This window comes from Magallana gigas, chromosome 4, assembly GCF_963853765.1.
Source record: "Magallana gigas chromosome 4, xbMagGiga1.1, whole genome shotgun sequence".
Lineage (NCBI taxonomy): Eukaryota > Metazoa > Mollusca > Bivalvia > Ostreida > Ostreidae > Magallana > Magallana gigas.
In genome coordinates this window covers 40410067-40436481 of record NC_088856.1, presented here as the reverse complement: position 1 = coordinate 40436481, position 26415 = coordinate 40410067, and the positions used below count along the sequence as shown (strand labels likewise).

Here is a 26415-nt window from a genome sequence, read left to right as displayed (position 1 = left end):
TCAGAAAAGCTTAGGAATGTTCTAAGATGGATAGATATTGTTTAAATAGATGTAATTAAGATATATTCCAAGTTTCATTGAATAGTATTGAGTACTTCCGGTTTTATGAGCCGATGAAAATTGTCTATGGGAGTTCCTATGTTAAATTGAATTCATTCATGTAACGTTTTCTCAAACAGTTTTCAAGCAAATATTTTTATATTTTGTATTTGCAATAAGGGACCTAATGCGCAGACCTGAAAAGGTCCTGGGAAAAAAGTTCTAAAAGATAAGGGATCTAAAGGGGTCAATATCAAAAACGGCCCATTAGCTGTAACTTTTTTATTGTTTATCCGATTTTCAAAATCTTTTCGGTTTATAGTTCAGAATAAAGAGTACAATTTAAAAAATATGGTCCGAGGGGGCACTTTTTGACTCCTTAGAGGGGTTTTAAGGGTCTGAAACTGATAACTTTATTACATTTAAAAAAATTAAAATTCAAGAGTTATCTCGCTTTGCTCAATGAATGATTAACTTTAGAGCTTTTGGCATACCAAAACTCTTGAATCTTAAATGAGTACTTTCTTATATATGAATTTTTAGAACTTTTATTTTAGGAAACAAACGATATAGTTGGATAAAAAATTCTGAAGTTGTCTTTCTTTGGGCATTTAATTTCTTAAATGTTATCGTGTGGGTATATGCTCATGATATTTTCCTAATTTTTGATATACAGATTCTGAGAGAAAATATGATAAATTTAAATAAGGGGTTTTAAGGGCTGTCGAAAAGCCCTTCCTTTTTGTTGGAGACAAAAATAGGTCTAGTTATTATTATTATTATTATTCTTTTTCTCGACAGATTTTCCGTCAGCGATTTTTTGAAAACGGAAAGGATTTCAGAAATAACTATGCAATAGTCTTATAGCATTTTTAAATGTCACCAGTATGTAAGGTTTTGGACTTCCGGTTCCGGTACTTTCGGTTTACACAAGCAAAATACTAGAAATTAAATGAATCAATATATTGTTTTTATTTTTAAAGGAAATTCGTTGTAATTTTACAGTTAGATCAACCATGTCGAGTTGTTTAAAAAGTAAAGCGGCGGCGAGTTTCTATCTCTTATCAGTTTTGAGATTTTAGGCCTCAAACTTGAGAAAAGGGGGATGAAAAAATAAAAAACTCAGAAAAGCTCAGGAATGTTCTAAGACGGATATATATTGTTTAAATAGATGTAATTAAGATATATTCCAAGTTTCATTGAATAGTATTGAGTACTTCCGGTTTTATGAGCCGATGAAAATTGTCTATGGGAGTTTCTATGTTAAATGAAATTCACGCATGTAACGTTTTCTCATACAGTTTTTAAGCAAATATTTTTATATTTTGTATTTGCAATAAAGGACCTCATGCGCAGACCGGAAAAGGTCCTGGGAAAAAAATTCTAAAAAATAAGGGATCTGAAGGGGTCAATATTAAAAACGGTCCTTTAGCTGTAACTTTTTTATTGTTTATCTGATTTTCAAAATCTTTTCGGTTTATAGTTCAGAATAAAGAGTACAATTTAAAAAATATGGTCCGAGGGGGCACTTTTTGACTCCTTATAGGGGTTTTAAGGGTCTGAAAATGATAACTTTATCACATTTAAAAAGAATTCAAATTCAAGAGTTATCTTGCTTTGCTCAATGAATGATTAGCATTAGAGCTTTTGGCATACCAAAACTCTTGAATCTTAAACGAGTACTTTCTTATATATGAATTTTTAGAACTTTTATTTCAGGAAACAAACGATATAGTTGGATAAAAAATTCTGAAGTTGTCTTTCTTTGGGCATTTAATTTCTTAAATGTTAACGTGTGGGTATATGCTCATGATATTTTCCTCATTTTGAATATACAGATTCTGAGAGAAAATATGATAAATTTAAATAAGGGGTTTTAAGGGCTGTCGAAAAGCCCTTCCTTTTTGTTGGAGACAAAAATAGGTCTAGTTATTATTATTCTTTTTCTCGACAGAATTTCCGTCAGCGATTTTTTGAAAACGGAAAGGATTTCAGAAATAACTATACAATAGTCTTATAGCATTTTTAAATGTCACCAGTATGTAAGGTTTTGGACTTCCGGTTCCGGTACTTCCGCTTCACACAAGCAAAATAGTAAATATTAAATAAATCAATATATTGTTTTTATTTTTAAAGGAAATTCGTTGTAATTTTACAGTTAGATCAACCATGTCAAGTTGTTTAAAAAGTAGACCGGCAGCGAGTTTCTATCTCTTATCAGTTTTGAGATTTTAGGCCTCAAACTTGAGAAAAGGGGGGATGAAAAAATAAAAAACTCAGAAAAGCTCAGGAATGTTCTAAGACGGATATATATTGTTAAAATAGATGTAATTAGGATATATTCCAAGTTTCATTGAATAGTATTGAGTACTTCCGGTTTTATGAGCCGATGAAAATTGTCTATGGGAGTTTCTATGTTAAATTGAATTCACGCATGTAACGTTTTCTCCAACAGTTTTCAAGCAAATATTTTTATATTTTGCATTTGCAATTAGGGACCTAATGCGCAGACCGGAAAAGGTCTTGGGAAAAAAATTCCGAAAAATAAGGGACCTGAAGGGGTCAATATTCAAAACGGCTCTTTAGCTGTAACTTTTTCATTGTTTATCCGATTTTCAAAATCTTTTCGGTTTACAGTTTAGAAAAAAGAGTACAATATAAAAAATATGGTCCGATTGGGCACTTTTTGACTCCTTATAGGGGTTTTAAGGGTCTGAAAATGATAACTTTATCGCAATTCAAATTCAAGAGTTATCTCGCTTTGCTCAATAAATGATAAGGATAAATATTGTGTTAATAGACGTAATTAAGATATATTCAAAGTTTTAGTGAATAGTGTCTAGTACTTCCGGTTTTATGAGCCGATGAAAATTGTCTATGGGAGTTTCTATGTTAAATTGAATTCACGCATGTAACGTTTTCTCCAACAGTTTTTAAGCAAATATTTTTATATTTTGTACTTGTAATGAGGGACTAAATGCGCAGACCTGAAAAGGTCTGAGGAAAAAAATTCCGAAAAATAAGGGACCTGAAGGGGTCAGTATTAAAAACAGCCCTTTAGCTGTAACTTTTTTATTACTCACCCAATTTTCAAACTCTTTTCAGTTATTAGTTTAGAATAAAGAGTACAATTTAAAAATCATGGTCCAAAGGGCCACTTTTTGACTCCTTATAAGGGTTTTAAGGGCCTGAAAATGATAACTTTATCACATTTTAAAAAAATTAAAATTCAAGAGTTATCTTGCTTTGCTCAATGAATGATTAGCATTAGAGCTTTTGGCATACCAAAACTCTTGAATCTTAAATGAGTACTTTCTTATTTAAGAATTTTTAGAACTTTTATTTCAGGAAACAAACGATATAGTTGGATGAAAAATTCTGAAGTTGTCTTTCTTTGGGCATTTAATTTCTTTAATGTTAACGTGTGGGTATATGCTCATGATATTTTCCTCATTTTTAATATAAAGATTCTGAGAGAAAATATGATAAATTCAAATAAGGGGTTTTAAGGGCTGTCGAAAAGCCCTTCCTTTTTGTTGAAGACAAAAATAGGTCTAGTTATTATTATTCTTCGCGACAAAGTTTCGTCAGCGATTTTTTTAAAACGGAAGCGAAAAATAAAAATTTAATGTTATATTCTTTTAGCAATTGTTTAGTTCTCCCGTATGTCCCTTTTTGGACTTCCGGTCTATATACTTCCGGTTTACACATGCAAAAAACAAAATATTAAAAGGACCTTTGTATCTATTTTATTTTTTGATTATAAACTATGAAATTTTGGATTTAGATACTTCATAGTTTGATATACAAAATTGTAAGCGACAACTTTTTTCTATCTCTTGCTGTTTTCGAGTTATTAGACTTCAAACTTTGAAAAAAGGGGGGTTGAAAAAAGTAAAAATTTAAATAAGCACCAAATTTGTAAATTGAGGAATGGGAAATGTTAAAACTGTCATAATTATCATATATTCAAAGTTTCGTTTGAAACCATTAAGAACTTCAAGTTTTATAAGTTGATTAAAAATCGTCTATGGGTGTTTTAATTTAATGTCAAACCAAATTCACGCGTGCCACATTTTCTCAAACAGTTTTCAAGTAAATATTTTCATATTTCATTTTTATAATGAAGGACCAAATACGCAGACCGGAAAAGGTTTTGGGATTAAAATTTTAGAAAATAAGGGATCTAGAGGGGTCAAAGTTGAAAACAGCCCTTTAGCTGTATCTTTTTTATTTTTCATCCGATTTTTAAAATCTTTTCGGTTTTTAGTTTTGAGTAAAGAGTACAATTTAAAAATTATGGTCCGTAGGATCACTTTTTGACATCTTATAGGAGTTTTATGGGCGTGTATATTGCAACTTTTTAAAAGTTGAAAAAATGATTTAGAAAGAGTTATCTCGCTTTGCTCAATGAATGTAGAACGTAAATACTCTAGGCATACCAAGTTTTCTATTCGAGAAGTGAATACTTACTTTTTTATGATTTTTTGGAAATATTCTTTCAGAAATTAAAAATATATTTAATTTTATAGTTCTGAAGTTATCTTTTTAGTGACATTGCATTACTTATAAGTTTGTATTTAGGAACTGATTATACCAAGGCGGTGAAGAATTTGTAAATAAAAGAATAAGAAATGATTTTACCAGACATTTTTAATCAAAAAGGGGAAAGAGATGTCGAAAAGCCCTTACTTTTTGTTGAAGACAAAAAAAGTTCTAGTTTTTTTTTGTTTTTTTTTTTGTTTTTTTTCAGCAGAATTGAATCATAAATTTGAGAGTGAGGACAGTTCATAGCGTGATGAGGACTATCGTGCGGCTCTCTCCACTGCACTGATTCTTAAAGCCATCAGTCAGGCGGCGTCAGCGTGTGGGTTGTTGAGTAAATCATCAAGAGATTGCTTGTACTGGTTTTTTTCTTGCAGCATGTTCTGTTTGTCAACAAGTTAGCGTATTAAATATTTCACAAAGATCTTATTTTTTTTTCATTTTAGAAAAGTTATGCATATTTAAATGTTAAGTGCTATTTTTGGCCAAGTGACCCACAGGAAGAAAGTGCACTGCATCAGGAACGTTACTATAGTATATACGACCCTGACTGCATTACACACTTAAAAAAATATGGGCGTCGGAATCTGAGTGAGGGAAAGGGGGCTTGGGAGGATTTTTTTACCGCGATAGAGTAAGACATAATGAATTGGGGGGGGGGGGGGGCAGGGCTGAAGTTATAGGTACGGTATGCTCAGCCCCCCTCCCCCAGGATTAGGATTTTCATGATTTTGAGAAGTTTCCTTTTTTTCAAAAACGATGTTACGTAAGTGTGCCTGTTAAACTGCCGATCACTGCATGTAAATAAAATGAACAACTTGTGAGTCGATCTTTTTTTATTTATTTTTTGCAACTCGTGGCATATCTCTACATTAGACTGGTTTTAATTGAGTAATATGAAGAAAACCCGTGGATCTAACGGTGAAAATCCATTTTAGTCACATTCCCCCGGGGTTCTTTCGTCGATATTTTTTTTTTTTTTGTAAACAAATAATTTCAGCAACAAGTACGATGGTTCATCGCAATGACAACGCAAAAATATACAAAGAGGTATAGCGCTCTTAATATACGATTTGGCCTCAAATATTATAGCCTTTTACAAACATAAGACATTTTCAATGTTATACAATATATAGTTTAAATATATTCAAAGAAACTCAAATTGCACACTCACCATGCTATAAGAGTCATAATTATCTTACACGACATCATTAATAAATATAAATATTATTAAAATATTGAATTCAAGTTTTGTTAGGGATATATATGTTACGAAATTTATTTCTCACATCCCAATACACATTCCCTGTTGCAATAAAAGGTCCATATACACCATATCAAGAAGTGAATTTCCGTTTAATACATCGTATGATGATCATTCGCTGTGTACTAAGATATTTTATTATTCATATATTCTTTGTTTACAATTACCAAGTCATTGTGGAAATTATCGGCGAGAAATTATCCCGAGTTTCCTCGACGATTCATTTGGTCTTATTTATATTTCCATGCATCATTTAAACCCTTTCGTTTCATTATTTCCTCAATCACAACTCCCTCTATTGCCTTTCGATAATATATATCGTCAAAACGCCGTTATTCACGTGTTTCAGTTCTCCCATCTTGTTTACTGCTTTCCCCATTATGGCGGGTTTGTATAGCATGCGGTATGACGTCATAACGGCCGAGCCCGATGCTTTATAACCGGCCTGCCAGCTGATTTTTAATCAGACGGTCGAGTCCACATCTGGACAACATCCACACACTGGAAATGACCGTGGAAATTTCCCGTTGGGTAAATGCTCGATAATTTAGCAGTGGGAGCTGATGCAATAACCTTTTATTAATCAATTTATTATATTTAAGTATATAGGCTACAGGGGAAAGATTGTATAGGAACGGGACTCCCGCACGGTTAAGTGGGATATTTAGAGCTATATTAAGGGTTTTGGCTATTTGTAATATTTGTATTTTAATCCCATCAAGTTGGGAATTAATTTATGTTATATTTACACGCCCAGAGTCTTGGGACTATCCTCGTTTAATAAACTGAAATATCTATATTCTATTTGAATCCTGACTTTGAGTTTTCTTTGGTACCAATATACAGATTTGGGAGACCCACAAGTTGCGTTTCACAACATCCCGGGTTATATATAAAACCCAAGTTCATTAAAATATAATTTAGAAGTGGGATAGTTTTAAAAACGCAACATTGGTGTCAGAAGTGGGATAGTTTTAAAAACGCAACATTGGGGTCCAGAAGTGGGATTTTATTTTTTTATTCCCAATATATCTGATTGGACAAAGAACATAAACTCAAAATAACATTTTTTTAGTAGTAATTTTTATATAAATTTTTGTGTGAAAATGTCCCGGGAGATTAGTCCATTGGGAGATTCCGGTGAGATAATCTTCAATCCAAGATCAGTTGGGATAAGTGAAGATGCATCTCAAGGGGGGAGTGACTTCAGAAATTCTTGTTCTCCCGATTTATCATCAGCTCCCACAGCATCTGAAAATGTAAATGAATTATTGTTAAAAGCTATTGAAACAATGAATAGGGATGTGGTTTGCATGAAACAAGATTTGGGTGAGGAATTGTCCCACATTAGGGAACCGTCCCGAGGTTTACAAGAGAGAATTGGGATGCTGGAAAACAATGTTAATGTTATTTCCCAGTCAGAGTATGGGAGACATACAGAACATGTAAATCCCAGGCATTTACCATTTGTAGGGGCAGGGGAAAGTTTCCACTGTGACAGAGTCACATACCCCCCGTTTCAAAGGGTCAATAGAAATGAAAATAGTCGTCAAAATATGGTGTTCAATCCAAAGCCCACAGTATCTCTAAAACCTCAAACATATGATGGGTCTGAAGATTTTGAAGAGTATTTATCCCAATTCAAAATACTGGTTGATTTGCATGGGTGGGATTATTGTACCAAATCCCTTTATCTGGCCAGTAGTCTTACTGGGAGTGCTAGAGCAGTATTGGGAGAGCTAACTGAAATTCAAATGAGGGACTTTGATTCCCTAGTCAAAGTTCTCAGCATGCGCTATGGGTCAGTGGAAAGATCAGAAATGTTCAGGGCAAAACTGAAAAATAGAGTAATGGGAACCAAAGAATCTCTATCGGAACTATCCCAGTCTATTAAAAAGTTAGTCCGTCAAGCCTATCCTACAGGTGACCCAAACTTGTTGAACATTTTGGCACTTGATCATTTTATAGATGCCCTCCCAGATCCTAACATGCGGTTACGGCTCAGAGAATCCCGGGTAAGAGATATAGGGGAGGCCGAAATTATGGCCATAAGATTGGAAACGTACAAAATGGCAGATGCCCAGAGGCAAAAACCAATAAATGTTGTTTCTTCCCATGCCCCAAAAGATGAAAATAAAGAAATTATATCTCTCCTGAAAAATATTCAGGATACCCTTAGTCAAACAAACCAGAACTCCCAAAATTTTGGTAGACCTCCACAAATGCAGAGAAATCCCAGTTTCAGAAATTGTGACAATGGGAGAAGTTACCAAAATAGGTATAATGGGGGAAATAATCAGTTCAGAAACCATAATATGGGAATCCTTCAGTGGAAAAACCATAGGTTTAATGACAGCTATCACTCTCAAAATAGAGACCAGTCAAACGGTCAAACGTCGGGTTTAAGGGGCGAAAGTCGGCGTCCTATGGGAACAAGCCTCGGAAACAGTCAATAAAGAAAACTAAAGGGGAAGATCCGGTATCAAGAGATAAGAAAACAGAGTGTACAATTGAAAATGAAAGCATTGAGAAGAGTAAAAATAATCCCATCCCTACACTTCCTAAGTCAGTTCCCAAGAGCATAATAGTGGGAGATGTAAAACAAGGCAATGAAGGAATTTTTATAACAGGGAAGATTGGGAATGCTAATACAACAATTTTAGTGGATACCGGATCAAGTGTGACAATTATTAACCCCAAATTATTAAAAGAAGTAGATTTAGAAAATAGATCAGATTTAGTTATAACCGAAAGTAGCCTTAGATTGAAATCAGCTAAGGGAGATGACATCCCAGTGGTGGGAGAGTGTACACTCAGTATTTTTCTTGGAAATTTGGAATATTTCCACAATGTAGTCGTAGCAGAAATTGAAAATAGTTGTATATTAGGAGTTGACTTTATGTCAAAGTTTGCTTGTGGTATTTGCATGAAGCAAAGATTATTTAGGATACAGGGAGTAGATATCCCTTATTTTAGTGACCAATCAGAGATTACGGAATGTAGCAGAATTGTTTTATCAGAGGATTTAGTTGTTCCTCCCGATTGCGAATTTGTAGCACCCGCTAGAATAGAGAGCCCTAATTTTTATAGAGGGCCAGCTATTGTTGAACCAGTAGAGAAATTTATGGAGAAGAAAAATGTACTTGTGGCAAAGTCATTAGTTAAGGTGTCAGGGGAGAGTGTCCCATTACGATTTTTGAATTTTAGTTGTGAGAGTTTAAAACTCTACAAAGGGAGTGTGGTGGCTACAATTGAAAGAGTTGAAGACGTAGATGTAGAAAATGCTGATACAGAAGTAGTTAGGTCAGTGTGTTACAGAGATGAGGGGGATCCCTCGGCTTTACCACATCATTTAGAACAGATTATTGACAAGGTTCATGAGAGCATAAGTGTTAAAGAGAAGCAAAAATTAGCAAACTTTTTGAAAGAATACCAATTAAGTTTTTCATGTTCATCATCAGATATGGGAAAGACAGACTTAGTTAAACATTCCATCAATACGGGTAATGCAAGACCCATTAAACAACCCCCTAGGCGTATTCCCTTAGCCAAAATGGCCGAAGTGAGAAGGGAGATAGATGATATGTTAGAAAGGGAAGTTATTGAGACATCAGACAGTCCATGGAGTTCTCTCATAGTCCTTGTTAAGAAAAAGGACGGGACAATCCGGTTCTGTATAGACTATAGAAAAATAAATGATGTCACTGTTAAGGATAGCTATCCTATACCTAGAATTGATACTACGTTAGATGCGTTGTCTGGAGCAAAATGGTTCTCCACTATAGATTTAAAGAGTGGGTATTGGCAGGTGGAGATGAAACCTGAAGATAAGCCCAAAACTGCTTTTTCAATCCCGGGGGGTGGTCATTGGCAATTTTTGAAAATGCCATTCGGCTTGTGTAATGCCGGAGCCACTTTTGAAAGATTAATGGAGAGAGTATTGTCTAACCTCTCCTGGAAGGTCTGTTTGGTGTATTTAGATGACATAATTATATTGTCCAAAACTTTTGATGAACATTTAGAGAATCTGACACAAGTTTTTGAGAGGTTAAAGGGTGCAAATTTAAAAATGAACCCAAAGAAATGTATTCTTTTACAAAAAGAGGTATCCTGTTTAGGAGATAATGTTAGTGAGGAAGGGGTTATACATGTAGTAGCTACTGACCTTCCACAAATAGAAGAAATCAAGCACGAGCCTATCCATAAAAGTATTAATGAAGTACCCAGTCATCGAGGTCCTTGCTTGTACCATTGGAACCTTATCGATAAAGCTAGACCATTGTATAACTTGATGGAGAAAAACATTGAATTTGTGTGGAACAAAGACTGTAATAAAGCCTTTGACAAATTCAGGAGAGCCTTGATAAGTACTCCCTTCAGCATACCCAAAGGAGGAAAAATTGTCTACTCTAGATACGGACCAGTCGTTTAAAAGCGGATTTCAACTGAATAAAGACTATGTGATAATTTTTCAGGAACAATGAATCCATTTGATATTTTAAGAAAAATTACCAGGACTGAAGTATTTGTGAAGTACCATCAGGAAGTGTCTGTCATCGCGAACAGCTGAGGATGGATCTTTCAGGAGTTGGAATATTCTGCAAGTGAAATGAAATAATGGTGATATGATATATTACATGTTTATTATTACCTGTGATACTATTTGTATATGTGTTGATATTATTGATGATTTGTTTTATATGTATTGTTATGTTAAAAACAAGTATAATTACCCTTTTCTACGTTAGGTAAGAAATTCACTTGAGATCAGATGGTTGATTCCATTCGAGGACGAATGCTTTTCAAGGGAGGGAGCTGTGTTACGAAATTTATTTCTCACATCCCAATACACATTCCCTGTTGCAATAAAAGGTCCATATACACCATATCAAGAAGTGAATTTCCGTTTAATACATCGTATGATGATCATTCGCTGTGTACTAAGATATTTTATTATTCATGTATTCTTTGTTTACAATTACCAAGTCATTGTGGAAATTATCGGCGAGAAATTATCCCGAGTTTCCTCGACGATTCATTTGGTCTTATTTATATTTCCATGCATCATTTAAACCCTTTCGTTTCATTATTTCCTCAATCACAACTCCCTCTATTGCCTTTCGATAATATATATCGTCAAAACGCCGTTATTCACGTGTTTCAGTTCTCCCATCTTGTTTACTGCTTTCCCCATTATGGCGGGTTTGTATAGCATGCGGTATGACGTCATAACGGCCGAGCCCGATGCTTTATAACCGGCCTGCCAGCTGATTTTTAATCAGACGGTCGAGTCCACATCTGGACAACATCCACACACTGGAAATGACCGTGGAAATTTCCCGTTGGGTAAATGCTCGATAATTTAGCAGTGGGAGCTGATGCAATAACCTTTTATTAATCAGTTTATTATATTTAAGTATATAGGCTACAGGGGAAAGATTGTATAGGAACGGGACTCCCGCACGGTTAAGTGGGATATTTAGAGCTATATTAAGGGTTTTGGCTATTTGTAATATTTGTATTTTAATCCCATCAAGTTGGGAATTAATTTATGTTATATTTACACGCCCAGAGTCTTGGGACTATCCTCGTTTAATAAACTGAAATATCTATATTCTATTTGAATCCTGACTTTGAGTTTTCTTTGGTACCAATATACAGATTTGGGAGACCCACAAGTTGCGTTTCACAACATCCCGGGTTATATATAAAACCCAAGTTCATTAAAATATAATTTATAAGCGGGACAGTTTTAAAAACGCAACATATATATATATAGGAAAGTAGTTAGTATACGATAAAAAATTGAATATTTGACTGTTTGAACCACTCTAAACCAAAGACATCCCGGACCGATTAACATTTAGTTCTACAGGTATTGTAGTACATGTTTACATTGAACTAGTTTTGGTTTAACGTGGTCTTCGTACTGAAAATTATACAAATATTTCAATTAGTGTTTTTTTTCTAATACAATCATGTATATAGCCAATTAGCCATATATATTGAATATTCATTTGCTGAAAATGTTAGATGCGTGGCCTAGTGGTAACGCGGAGGTCTTTTTGATTTTGTGGTCGCTGGATCAAATCCACTAAGTATAGTATTTTTTTACTTAAATTGAAACATGAACAGAATAGAGAGGTTATAAAGGTTACATGTATTTATTCTTCTGGTTTTTTTTTTTTAATATCTTGTTTGTTTCAGTCTGAGTATGAGCATACCCTCTTCATTAACACTATACATGTACTCTATTTACACTTAGATCGATTGCATTCTACTTGAACTTATCACGGTTCAGAATATCAACTTCTGCTATACACAGAGTTTCCAGAATTTATGACAAATAAGCTCTTGCATACACCATTATGAAATCAGTACAGTGTATCCAAGTTTTGAAAATCATATTGCGACAGCTAGGTACCTGAAGCTATTTTTAGTAACAGATACTTTCCGTCCAAAGACAGGTGTAGGCGAAATATTGGGAAAAGGCGCTTTACCTCTTTGTCAAAATCAAAAATCTACAATCTCTCCTATGTTCTTATCTTAACTTTTTATCGAATTATATACATGTAGGTTTGACGGGATTTTGAGGATTTAACACAAACAACAGAAAAAATATCGATTTAAATTAGAAATTTTCACAATTTTTAAAAAGCTTACAATAATTTACCCCTGTAGGATTCATCTTCACCAAAATGATTAAAATCATATTTTTGATCAGATGGTTTCTGTAGAGCGGAGCGGATCAGAAACGTTTGCCTTCGGACGATGTTTATGATTTATTAAGACTTGAAAGACATTTAAGAAAACGTTGTATGAATCTTAAATACCTTACCTTTTCGTGACAAGTTACCTCTGCTTCGGAACAGCCGTATGATGGGGTGTTTATGAAATTCCATAGAAACTGTATATCCACTTGGCAAAGTGGAGATGTTCATTAATTATGCTTAACTGTATTTTATGTCCATTATAAAGACCGTGTAGTGAGCTTGCCGCGCGCTACGTTGATCCGTAGATCTGAAAGCAGGATTTTTTTGTCTTGCATGTCTGTCAAGCTAGATGGATAGGACTCCGACACCCCCCCCCCCGGAAAATTGAAACTTATTACATTTACGTAGTAAAACTTATCGCAAATATGATTCCTTCCCCCCCTCCCCCCCCCCCCCGCAAATAAAACTATCCTTCGGACCCCTACCCCTACCCCATCACTGGGAAAAAATTCTGGATTCGCGCATGGTTTAGGAAGTGAGTGCTTCACTGCTAGGAGAATTGATTTTGCAGGTCTGGAGTTCAAAATGCATATCAATAAATGTAGTTCATATTTGATAATTCACAATAATTTTATATAACTGCATTCTGTGTAAAATTGTAAATGTTCTTTTCTCACAGACCACTTTATATTTGCATCCAACGCCACGGTTACAAACTTATTTACTTTTAAATATATTATACGGATTAACGATGATTCAAACCATAAGTCATAATCAAATTCGTTCCATTGAATTAAAAAAGTACCTCGTACCCCAGTGTGATTACATATGTACCCCCCCCCCCCCTTTATCCTTACACTCGTCTGTATGGGTAAAGAGAAGGGGGTTGTTTTGATAAGACTGCTCGTACACGTACTCATATATATATATCACATAGATAGGTCGGGAGGTTTAAATCTAATTTTAGCTCAACCAGGAAGTAAATCACACAAGTCTCGTATTTTCTCACTCTGATCTTAGGGCGTCACCAGGTTACCCTGCTACAGAACTAAAGGTAAGTTAGAATAAGAATTTGTTTGATACAATAGAAAAGTCATAACATCTATTTCCAATGACAATACAGAAGCTGGCATGTTTCCTAGCGTAATATTGCATTTACAGGTAGTTCAACATTAATATTTTTATATATGTATGCAATATTTTCATTGATCATTGTACTTAACCGAAAGTAGTGGCCATTTTCATAGTTATATAGTGCCATGGTCAGATATCCAATTTTATTTTTCGATTTGTTTTGCACTTGTTAATAAAGCAACTATAATTGACAGTTTTTGATGTAAACAAATAATTCATTTGTAAATGGAAGCTATTTACCTTATAATTAATACACCGGCATTATATTTTCTGCTCATTATTATATAAATATTAAGACATGTACACTAAAAATTCCGGATTCGGGCATGTACATAACTAAGATAAGTTGATAATACGGAATGGACAAATAAATTGCCTCTACCTCAAAGTGTGACATTACAGTGTATACCGGAATGTCATAATTCCTATATGTATCTGCTGAAGATTATTAAGGAATAAGGGATCGTTCTTTGAGTATCATGAGGTGATAATTTCGGTCGGGGCGTATTCAAATCCAATAAAGCCAATAAAGCCCAAAGGGGTTTATGATAGATTTGACCATGCTCCGACCAAAATTATCAATTCATAATATTCAAAGAATGATTTCATATTACTTATATTTATATTATTTCCAATTTGTACACTTTAAAACAACTTTATTTTAAAACCACTTTTATGGAGCACATGCTTTGTAATACTACGCGGCGCAGCCAATACCGTGTTTTGGTTATGCTATAAGACACTCCCATTTAGTGCCACTCATGTTTTATGAAGTTATTGGGTTTTAGGGTTAATCATTGATTCGTAATGTTATCACAGACAAAAACAGTTGAAAATGTAAATATTACTCAATACAAACATATCGATTTGAGAACATGTATGTGTGTAGGGGGAGGGGGGTGGATCGGTCTTAAATGCAGAGTTTTTAATGATTTTTTGATAACAAATACGATTAATGAAACACATGTAGCCTCCACTAACTTATAGGCACTTTTACCATTTCAGATGGCATTATCTGAATCCCAAGCACCACCCGACGCCCAGCATTATTTGGTGTGTGGCACTGAAGACTGTGAGAAGAACTGCCAGTTTTACTGCAATGACTGTCACCAACAAATGTGTGAACAATGCAGAGATGAACATCAGAAGAATAAGAAAACTAAGAATCATGAAGTGGTCTATTATAAACAACGCAAACGTCGAATTTCTGTAGAGAAATGCAAGATCCACCCAACAAAAGACATAGATCTTCTGTGTGAGCAATGCCAGATTCCCCTTTGTTCTAAATGCACAGCCACAAAAGAACACCGCGGCCATGTATTTACTGATCTAGAAATTGTCTTTGCTGAAAAGGTATCGCAATATCAAGATGAAATTTACAAAATTCGAAATTATTTTGAGCCAGTTTCTCAAGACGTAAAAAAAGAAATTGCTGGAGATGTCACAGAAATAAAGAAAATCATGGAAGGTATAAGAACAGCAATGAAGGCTGAAGCTGAGTCTGTGAAAAGAATGGTAGATGCAGTCACATCAGATAATATAGAACAAGTCAACAAAATAGAACAGTCATTATTAGAAACATTAAACGGTCAAAACCAAGAAATAGATGACTTCATCAACTACCTTAATGATTTAATCAAAACATATTATGGTTACCTATCTCCCTCAAAAATAGAAAATTTAACATCATCTCTCAAATCAAAAAGCCTTAAAATTCGACCTGTGCCAGAGACATCCAAACCAGTCCCACCCGTATTTACTGCTGGTCAACACAGCAAGGAAGATGTCGCCAAACTACTGGGTAGAATAGCTGTTCCCAACACAATAGCAGAAAACAGAAAATTTAAACCCATGGAGACTGCCTCTACACAGTTTAAACTTACAGGGAAACAAAGGAAACAAGACAGAGAGAAATCGGACGTGAAACAAACACTGTCTCTGTCTTCCTCTGTCACCGAGGTCAGGGAGTACACAGTACCAGGTGTTGATCAGGTATGTCATGTATCACTGGGTAAATCAGGCAGACTCTGGGTCAGTGATTGGAATGGTAACCTTGTCCAAATAGATCTACAAGGGAATCAGCTACAGAAGATACAAACCAGTGGTAGATCTTTAGGCTACCACACAGTCACACAGGACGGGGATCTAATCTATACAGACAGAGGCGGCAAGAACGTTATCAATAGGATAACACCGGATAATACAATCACTGAATTCATTAAAACACCAAGAGACTGGGGACCACTCAGTATACACTCCTCCCACATCAACGGGGACATACTGGTGGGGATGATGAAGGATGGAGAGGGTAAAGTCACCAGGTACAACAAGACAGGGACAGAAATACAGAACATACAGAGAAACAACAAAGGACAGGCACTGTATGGTGGACCACTCTACATCACAGAAAACATTAATGGCGATGTCTGTGCATCAGACTTTAACACACATGCTGTAGTGGTGGTGGATAAATCGGGACAACACAGGTTCTCCTACACAGGTCAGGGGTCAGGGTTTAATCCCTATGGAATATATACTGATGTACTCGGTCACATCCTGGTGTGTGATGCTATCAGTAACACAGTTCATCTTCTGGATCAGGACGGTCATTTCTTGTCTCTATTACTCACACCAAAACAAGGGGTAAATTATCCCAATAGTGTGTGTGTGGATGATGAGAACAATCTCTGGGTGGGACACCGTTACACCAACACAGTTACTGTGTACACATATCTACAGTGACCATTATATGTACATCCATCAATTAGGTACTGTGTGTATATGTTCCTATAACATTATGTTATGTGGATGTTGTGAGACAGTGTAACAACAACACTGTGATAGTGTACAGTTACTGGTATCTACAATGTACTATGAATTACATGTATATTCATCATTCATGTATCCATGTGCATGTTTAAAATCGTAGTTTTAGTTAATGGATTATAAATTTTCATTGCTGAAGGATAGACAAATAAATATACATGTATTAACACTTTTTATATCTATCGAAAACTGCTAATTATAAAATAGTTATTGACAATTACATCTTGACAATGAACAGCTATCAAAACGACTTCCAGTACATGTGATTCTAACAGTGTTTTTAAAAAGTGACATTCAAAAAAAATAAATTGACCCTTTAATACGCACTTATCACTAAACAAATTAAACAGATTCTTCCTTTTCACCTGTTCTAATCTAATTTTCATAAAATTGTTGAAAAAAAAACCAGATACAAAGAATTAACAAATATCACTATCACAACAATCCAACTTTGAAGTCTTATGATTAATTTTTATTTTACCCACAGGGGCATCGTATCCGCTCTATACTCTATGACACTATATAAATAATACACAAGGGAAGAATCAAAAGTAGGACAAGATTTGTAAACAATATAAAAAAACAACTTACTTGACAAAAGTCACGCGAATCCTCCCACACGATGTTGCAAATGTTGTCAAAAAACACGTTCACATTGAACAATTCCTCATAAACTCGGTAAAAAGCGTTTGTATCCCATTAAAACCGCTGTCTGCTGCAGAATCTCTTCGCCCAAGAAAAGATAACTCTGTACTTTCTCTCTATTTATATGTTCAGTAATGATAGTAGAAATTTCGGTAAACTGTAAAATGTGTTGGGAAATGTTCGTCTTATGTAACTACCGTAAGCATAATAACATTCGTTCCGATATATTTGGCATATACCTTAAATAGCGTAATTAAAATGCAATTGTTTAAAAACAAATATATGTCAACAACAACAATAAAAGAATATTTAAAATTAAATACTGTCTCAACACTTTTTCATCATCATTAATTGTTCATTATAAAATTACGATATATATTGTTTAACTAAATTTAAACTATACGAGTCTTTTTCTTCTAAATCAAATAGCCTTGCTCTAGTGGTCAATATAAAGTATAACTGCAGTAGCAGGTCGAACAATTCATTGTTCTCAAATTTCCTATTATTATCTTTAAGACCACACATATATACACAATAAATATATTGTGACAGCAGATCTACATTATATAAAAAAAAATATACATATATTTTGACATTTGAAACTGAATTCTACTTATTTAATTTAAAATAAGATTGTCCATCATTCAGTATTCACCTCTACCCCCGATGCAAGTTCAGATCTGCAGATGTATAAAATTTATTTCTTTGTTTTGTTATTGATGTTTCGCGGAATTTTACAATATATCATTACTGAACATAGAGAGTCCGAGTGTTTTCGGATGGCGAAAATACAGAGTTATCTTTTCTTGGGCGAAGCGATTGAGTTTCTGCAGCAGACAGCGGTTTTAATGGGATAACAACGCTTTTTGCCGAGTTTATTAGGAATTTTTCAATGTGAACGTGTTTTTTGACAACATTTGCAACATTGTGTGGGAAGATTTGCGTGACGTTTGTCAAGTAAGTTGTTTTTTAACATAAGTGTTTACAAATCGTGTCCTACTTTCGATTCTTCCCTTGTGTAATATTTATATATGTCATAGAGTATAGAGCGGATACGATGCCCCTGTGCTCCGACCCTAAAAGTTTTTTTTGTGATCATGATGGTAATCGGTAACTTCTCCAGAATTTCCTCAGAAAGAGAAGTGAAAGTGCCCGGTCTTCTAAATTCACAATCGTGTAAACTGACCTCACTGGCAAAATAATCATAGTAAACTAATATACAGCCCGTCAGACATTTTTACTGCATAAATTAACCTTGTGGTTATAGTATAACTTGCAACTATCTTATTTTCAGGGGTTATAAATACGGGTGATGCGACAACATACTGTGCATTGGAAATTACAAAAACGATGTTTATTACTTTGAATCCTGATATAACAGTTAGTTAATAACCTGTTATTAGTTAATAACTGCAATAAATGTTAAAATTATCATAAAACTGCTGTCTATATTATCTTGAAAATTAAACAGATCCTCTACAAAATAACGTACGGTAGTAAGTGGGTCAAAGGGTTGGACTAATACCCCAAATACACGAAAGTACAGACACTGATTTGATATTGACATTTAAAGCTAAAACAAAACAGAAATATTTATCCAGAAAAGGATAAATACATTCATACAAATGTAGATTAAATTTTGCAAATAATATTAGTTTTTAATTTTGATTTAAAAAAAAATCGATTTTTTTTCGTTATAAGTTGTTTTCTATATATTACATGCATCAATAATACAAAGACCTTTGGAAATTTTGAATCATCATTAACATACTGTGCACTGTGAACATACTTTTTCTCATTATAACACACATCCTTTAAGTTTTTAAAAATTAAATATTTTTTAAAAATTAAATGTTTTTCCTACCTACCTACCCTAATTTTTTTGGTCAGGTGACAGAAAACAAGAATTTTTTTTTTTGGCCTTAACTTTTCATCCTGTCTTGACTTCAACGCTGATTCAAATTTCAATATTTTTTTTAAAAATTAACCGGAATTATAATATAAGAATGCACCGTGCCCCCCCCCCTTCCCCCAACGGAGTGGGGTTTTGAGGAATATAGCGAAAATGGTTTTTCCTTTTAAATTTTTTTGTTGCGTATCAAGATTTGGATATGTCTGCTCCCCCTCCCACCGATTCTACCCTACCACACTCCCCTACATCGTCGTTGATTCTCTCCATGCGTCATTGAGGGGGCATGTGCTCTAAAATCGCGGTTTGCTTCAATTAGATTCTCTCCCTAACTTTTAATTTGCTGACAGCCTCAGTAACAACCGAGAACTACAAGAAGAGGCATTTTTTTCGTCCGCGTATAATAGCAAGGCCCTTGGTAATCCCAATAACTTCAAGAGTTTAATGTACAATCATTGTAACTTAATTCTTAAATGATACCCGAAGTTACATGTACATATAGCTGGAATTTTAACGTAGTAGAGTGTAAGCTCTACAGTACACTGCGGAAAGATACCAGTAGATTTTGGGTTCAATCTATATCTGGTACGAATTCCTCCTTGTCCTCAAAATGTACTCTGTTTAAATAATAAAATTCTTTCTTTTGTGTTTTGTATTAGCGAGTGATGTATTTTTTTGTCTGCAATAATCGCTCCATACATTTATATAGCCTCCATAGCTCACCAAAGGAAACATTTTATTGTTTATATTTTAAAAGTACATCTTTGAAATAATTATATTGAATTAATTATAAAGAGTTAGTAAAAGTAACAACATGTATATTTACTATTGTTGTATTGTACAAAAGTAGATAGAAGAAATGTTCAATCATCATTGTACTTAGATATAAATTGGATTAAAGTATTCTGACATGTCATCGTCAAGATTGTCTCGTGCAGTCCGTGATTTTTTTTTTAGATCACTGTAGAAAAATCGTAGATTTCAGCCTTGTCAGTTTCCTAATTTGCTAAACTAAGAAATAGAAGAAAAACATTCTCAGTGGATGTAAAGATCATTAGGCCGTTTAAAATTAATTCTACGTTTAACGTCACATGAAAATTTAAAACCTAGGAGGGAGGGAGGAAAAAAAATAAACAAACAAAAAATTCAAACAAATGTGTATTTATTGAAAGTCACCAATTCAGTTACCAATACATCAACACTGTCATATAATACATATGGTATGATCTAGTCCATGTTAAATTTTGCATTTTTCAAGCAAATACTTTTGTGTATTTTATGTTTATGTCCTTTATGTGGGTACATCACATTATGTTTCACGGGAAGTGGGGTGACCTGCAAGCACATCAAGTGGTACATCCAATGGATTTTCATCACCACAAACGTAGCAAACCAATGGAAAACTTTAAATTTCCTTTTGCGAAAAAGTTGCTTAACACATGTGACTCACAGGTTATCTACAATCAAAATAATTACATTGTTTCATACATTTTCATAATGATACATTTTAAAATTTAACACATCAGAGCTGTGTTGTAAGATTCACTGTACCTACTTCTAAGAACTGAAGACAAAGTACTTGACATATAGAATTATTTATAGTGTTCAAACAAACATTCCTGACCATACACAGTCGATGGAAAGCGATTTAAAACGTGCCACTGTTTTACAGTGCGCACATTTGACAAACGTCTACCTGAATAGAACCCACCTGACTATTTGAAAAAAAAAATTCTATAGGTGGGTTCAACATGGGTCACGCAGGTAATAACTCCTGAATGCTATAGGAAAAACCTTGAACAAAATATTCATACACTTTGCTTGTTTTCAATACTAGCCTAATATATGATGCGAAATAACAAAAATTAAGCTTTACTTGAATTATTATTTTTCTGCTGTTTACCGGGACCTATAAGTGCACTCGTTCTTTATGTTACAATAAAGAAAAATCCGGTAATATCGAATTAACATGGCTAAGGAGCCAAAAAATAAAAAATAAAAAATTTAGATATTTGATTATTCATAATTATGCTAACGTTAAAAATAGTTTACATGAACGTGAGATTATTGCAGCATACATGTATCAAAAAGTACCAGTAAGTGGGCTGGTGTCTTGTTGGTCTGTCGCTTCAATGACCGACGGTGCAGTCTCTCCATTAATTCTTTCTCTCTATCTGTCCGTCTCAGTGCGGCCTCTTTTTGTTTATCCTAAATATTACGTTCAACAGCAGCTGAAGAAATTAATCAAAGTCATTAAGATGTATTTCTGGAATAATTTGTAATTGTTTAAATATATCATCATTTTCATCTAAGATTTTTTGAGTCTTTCGCACTAGTTTAGTTGTTTGTTAGCTTACACATACATGTACACGTACATGTATATGTATATATTCATTAAACCAGACAAATTACAATAAATGTATTACTTTAATGTTATAATCTACCATTTCTTAATTGTTCCGCATTCTTACGCCGGGATCTGGCAGACTTTATCCTCTCCAGCTGTAATTTCGGTTTTTCTCCTACAATTAACGAAAAGGGGAAAATCAGAAAAATCAACTATAAAATCTAATAGCGGGTGTGTATATATCTAAGACATTTGTGTAAGAAAAATATAAAAAAAAAAGTAACATACGCTTAATTTCTGTTTCAAACACACCACAAGTTTAACAGTGTAGATGAAATTTGTTCCAAACAGGTTTGCTACCAATTGGGGGAAGTTTGGCCCTCTTTAAATCAACGGATTTTGGCGTCTCCATAGCGGATCCACTCCTGGTCACTTTGGCACGAATGCCCTGCTTCTCTAGTGCTTTCTTGAACATTTTGTTGTTGTTCTCTTTTGGATCGAACTCTCTAGGAATATAAGAAAATAGAAAATATTTCTAGGAAATGATGCCATTTTAATATTTATATAGCCCATGATGAAGTCTATGAGTAGATGAACAACGCTGTGTTTTTATAACACGGAATGACGCTCAGTTTGCGTGTGACGTTGTATAACGACGTACAACGTCACAACAAGACAATTGATGAGAGAGATAGAGAGAGAGAGAGAGAGAGAGAGAGAGAGAGAGAATTTTACTATGGTAGATATAACAATTATTTTTTTTTTTTGTTAAAAAAACTTATCAATTTAGCCCAGATTATATGTTATGTACACACTTGGCACAATCTTAATATCTGATTTATTCGGAAGCCACGTGAATTCTCATTTGTATGAAAAATTTCGTGGATGAGCTTACATGTACGAAGTAATCAAATGATTTATTCTAAAATTTTATCGGATATCTACTAAATCAACACTTTTATCGTTTTAACATTAGAAAAACTAATTACATGTAATACGAGTTATTGAAAATTGGGGGGGAAAAATAACAGAACCCACCCCCCCACCCCCCACAACATTCAGGATGTTTTGCTCTACAAGAGTTGAAAAACGAGTAGAACCCGATGGTTTCTATATTTATTACTGGCTGGCATTAAGCATTAAGCATAATAAACAATTTCGAGAGATATACGAAGATTTCCTTCCCTAGAAAACCTTATTTTTAGTGGCAAATATGATGTTCAATGGGGGGGGGGGGATAAATCTTCATACCCCCTCACTATCACGCAAATAATGTACATGTATATATGATAAAGCCGCCCCCGATAGAGGACATATATTGAGAGGATATACATGTACTGTAGATTCCCCTTTTTTTCTCGCAAGTTCTTACTTTCTTGACTCCGATGTTGTGTATCGAATCATGAGAATGCACATACATGTATAGTGTACATGTAAAATCGCAAATGCCAAATTGTTATTATAACAATTATTAAACATTTGAAATAAAACGCTTTATCGTATAAACATGTAATAAGAATGGCTAAGGTAAAGTCACTAATGAAATGTTGACGTGGGTACTTGTTCTGTTTGAATTTGTGTACAACTGGAAACCTGCACTTTTTTCTTTTTATCTTGAGTACATACATGTATGCTCTTACAGAGGCTGGATGGTCAACAAAACTAACCATCAGATCTGCCTTAAATTTTAAGGTATGATTTGTTAAGATATTAACTATTATTTAATAATTAAAAAAATCCATATATTTTATCTTTATATTTTTATGCAGAGCTCTTCTTGTAAAGGAGACCATTATAGTCTAAAACTGGCCACGATCATCGAACCCTCTTAATATTTATTTCGGCAATGTTGAGACCCACCCTTGACCTATAAGAATTACAAATGATCCTTCTACCAAATCAATCAGTATAATACGTATCTTACCCTTTACATAATGTTAGTTTTGGTAAATAGATACTTTTCTAATGAAGAGAGCGAAAAACACGGAGCAAATTCCTTTTGGTTTAATCGTAAAATTCAATTTAAAATATTAGAATTTCCTCGCTTTGATTTACATGTACTACTTAATAGCATAATAAATCACCAAAAAGCAGAACTTGTAACTATATGTACACATGTAAGTGCTGTTTGAATTGTTTTTATTGGCATTGATTCTTTTCTTTTTAGAGCGCCAAAACAAAGGACAAGTGACCTATGCACAATCAATATGCTGTAAGGTTATAATAAAGCAACTTGAATCATTTTGTTCCAAAAAATTGAACTAGTGTAAGCATTATAAAAATCGATATTAAGCCTAATTTACATACCCGGGAAGGGATTTTTTTTTAGATAAAAACATATACTTGTTTTTTTCTCTTCAGTTTCTTATCTGCCGTACTACATGTGTAAAGGAAATTTACAATCAGTATACATGCACATATACATCAGTGCAGATAACGCTTCACTGAAAAGAAAGTCAACTATCGGTAGTAAGTTTTTCCTGATTCAATTTTTAAACTATTGTTTCAAGTTGATAACGTCTAACAGATAAATTCTATTAATCCCTTTCATACCGAATTACATTGATTAATTTAAGCTGACACTCTGAACCACACGAATATAATAAACGAAACAGGCACGTAGCTTCGTTTTTGACAGAAGGGAGGAGGGGGGGGAAGATATTGACAGAAAAATATGCCAACAAATATTGATCAGATAAAAAAAGGAAAATAAGGAACATAGGCTACTTTCAAAATCATAAAAATCCTTGTCAGAGGGGGGGGGGGAGGGATATACTTTTAACTTTAATTTCACTTTTCACTGTTTATTTCCTTATCTGTAATTCATCTTTTTTACATAGCTCCATAAAAAGGGGGGGGGGAGGGTAGAAGGTAACCTTCATGTTAATTCACTTTTATTAATGTTATTAGAAATATCTTTCCTGTGCCAAAAGGTGGTGCCCTCCTGATGCTACGTACCTGCGACATCAGTACAAATCAAACCATACATGCACTCGTCTGATAAATGTTTGACGTGTACATTTAAGTGTGGCAATTAGATCAACCAAACCTAGATAGCTCAGTACACGCCAGACTTGAGATACGGTTTCGTCAATGCAAATGAATTAATGAGTGTCGAACGTCAAGCAGTATGTAACGCACCCTGGCACACAATTCCTGGATCACCTATGATACTGGAGACTTCATGCAGTCTATTGCTGTTTTAAACGTTTCGGTGTAGAATTTCTTCATGTTTTATTAATAAATTATTCAACTTTACCTCTAAATTTCAGATGATAATCGATAATTTTACAATTCTATTTTTAAACAAAAGGCCCATGGGCCACATTGCTCACCTGAACAACAGTTCCTTGTACATTCTAAGTCAGAGCATACCGGTATGCTTTTTCTATTTTAAATTTTGAACCCCTATCTGGGCCCCAGGATTGGTCTACGGGTTGGCTTTGACAATTTTGAATCTACACATAACAAATTGTAACATTGTAGTTCTCAAGAAGAAGAATTTAAAACATGTTTCCTATATATTTCTATGTCAAACTTTGAACCCCTCTTGGTGCCCCAGTATAAAACAGGGGGTAACAATTTTAAAAAATTTAGAATCGACAATGGCCAAGGATTTATTCAACTGTTGCAATTAGTTCTTGAGAAGAAGATCTTTAAACATTTTTCTATATATGTTAAATGTTGAACCCCGCCTGGGGCTTCAGTTTTGGTCCGGGGTAACAATTTTTACAAATTAGAATCTTTACTATGTAAACAAGCTTTTGTGTAAATATTGCTATTTCTGGTGCAGTGGTTCTTGAGAAGATTTTTAAACATTTTTCCTATGTATTCCTATCTTAAACTTTGAACCCCGCCTGGGGCCTCCGTTTTCGTCCTGGGGTCATATTTTTTTATAATTTAAAATTTTCTCTATATATACAAGCTTTTTTGTAAATACTGGCATTTCTAGTGCAGTGGATTTTAGAAAAAGAATTTTAAAGACACACACCCTATACTCAATGTTTTGCAATTATCTCCCTTTTAAAAGGGATTTAGTTTTTTTTTTTTTTAAAGTTTGGTTCTTTATTTTAGCAGTTTAGAATCCCCGTTCCATAAGATTCTTTGTACCAAGTTTGGTTAAAATTGGCCAAGTGGGTTTGGAGAAGAAGTAAAAAAATGTGAAAAGTTTACAGACGGAAAGACAGACAGACGGACATACGGACTGACAACGGGGGATCAGAAAAGCTGACTTTAACCTTCGGTTCAGGTGAGCTTGAAATGAAATCATTATGCTTTGCTATTTTTGGAAGACAATATGCTTTAAATTCTTTCTCAGTTTCACTTGAATTCTCTCCTCACAAACATTCTCTCTCTCACTCTCTCTCTCTTTCTCTCTCTCTCTCTGTGCCAAACTAAACATTCTTTTTGGAAAATTGCTTTTATGTTTCTCGAGCATTACATCGATATTTCTGATATAAGATATACCGAATACGTTCACATACAAAACGATTATTTAACTACAATAACTTGCTTTGAAGTTCGATTTTTATATTACATGCAATTATGATCACACTATGGCAATGTATTTCACGGTCGAAAATATAATGATGTTGTTTTCTTTTCTAGTGTCAGCTATGCAAATATTGTTTTGTTATAGATTCAGTCTGTGATGCCAGCACCACTCTTTTATATCAGAGACATTTAGGATAATAAAAGCCTTGAGCGTAGGCACTGCTTACTAGATTGATTCAGACCTATTATACTTACTAGAATGCATACAATTGTGACATTTGCTTAGTGTCGTCAGATGCTTGATACCAATAACTATTACATTAGTGTTATGTATTTTACACTGTAGGGCTGCGTTTTACAAAAAAACTTACGACAAAGTCGTAAATATTTTCAGTCTCATAAAACAGTCTTTAATGAACAAAATTTATATCAAACCGTTAATTTACATCTATATTGATTTGCATTATTATATTTTACAGATATTACAATAAAACATTGA

The 26415-nt window shown here is 34.1% G+C and overlaps 1 protein-coding gene and 1 long non-coding RNA gene across 4 annotated transcripts in view; one reads left to right on the top strand and one right to left on the bottom strand.

Moving 5' to 3' along the window:
* Nucleotides 1–26415, top strand: part of LOC105347601 (inhibitor of nuclear factor kappa-B kinase subunit epsilon) — a 384423-nt gene that overhangs the window by 189469 nt on the left and 168539 nt on the right. The gene's annotated exons all lie outside the window — the stretch shown is intronic.
* On the bottom strand, nucleotides 5845–11231 carry LOC136274790 (uncharacterized). The gene is made up of 3 exons (XR_010713216.1): nucleotides 10582–11231; nucleotides 10361–10446; nucleotides 5845–7099 (listed from the first exon to the last, which is right to left on the bottom strand). It is a non-coding gene; the product is annotated as an uncharacterized lncRNA (long non-coding RNA).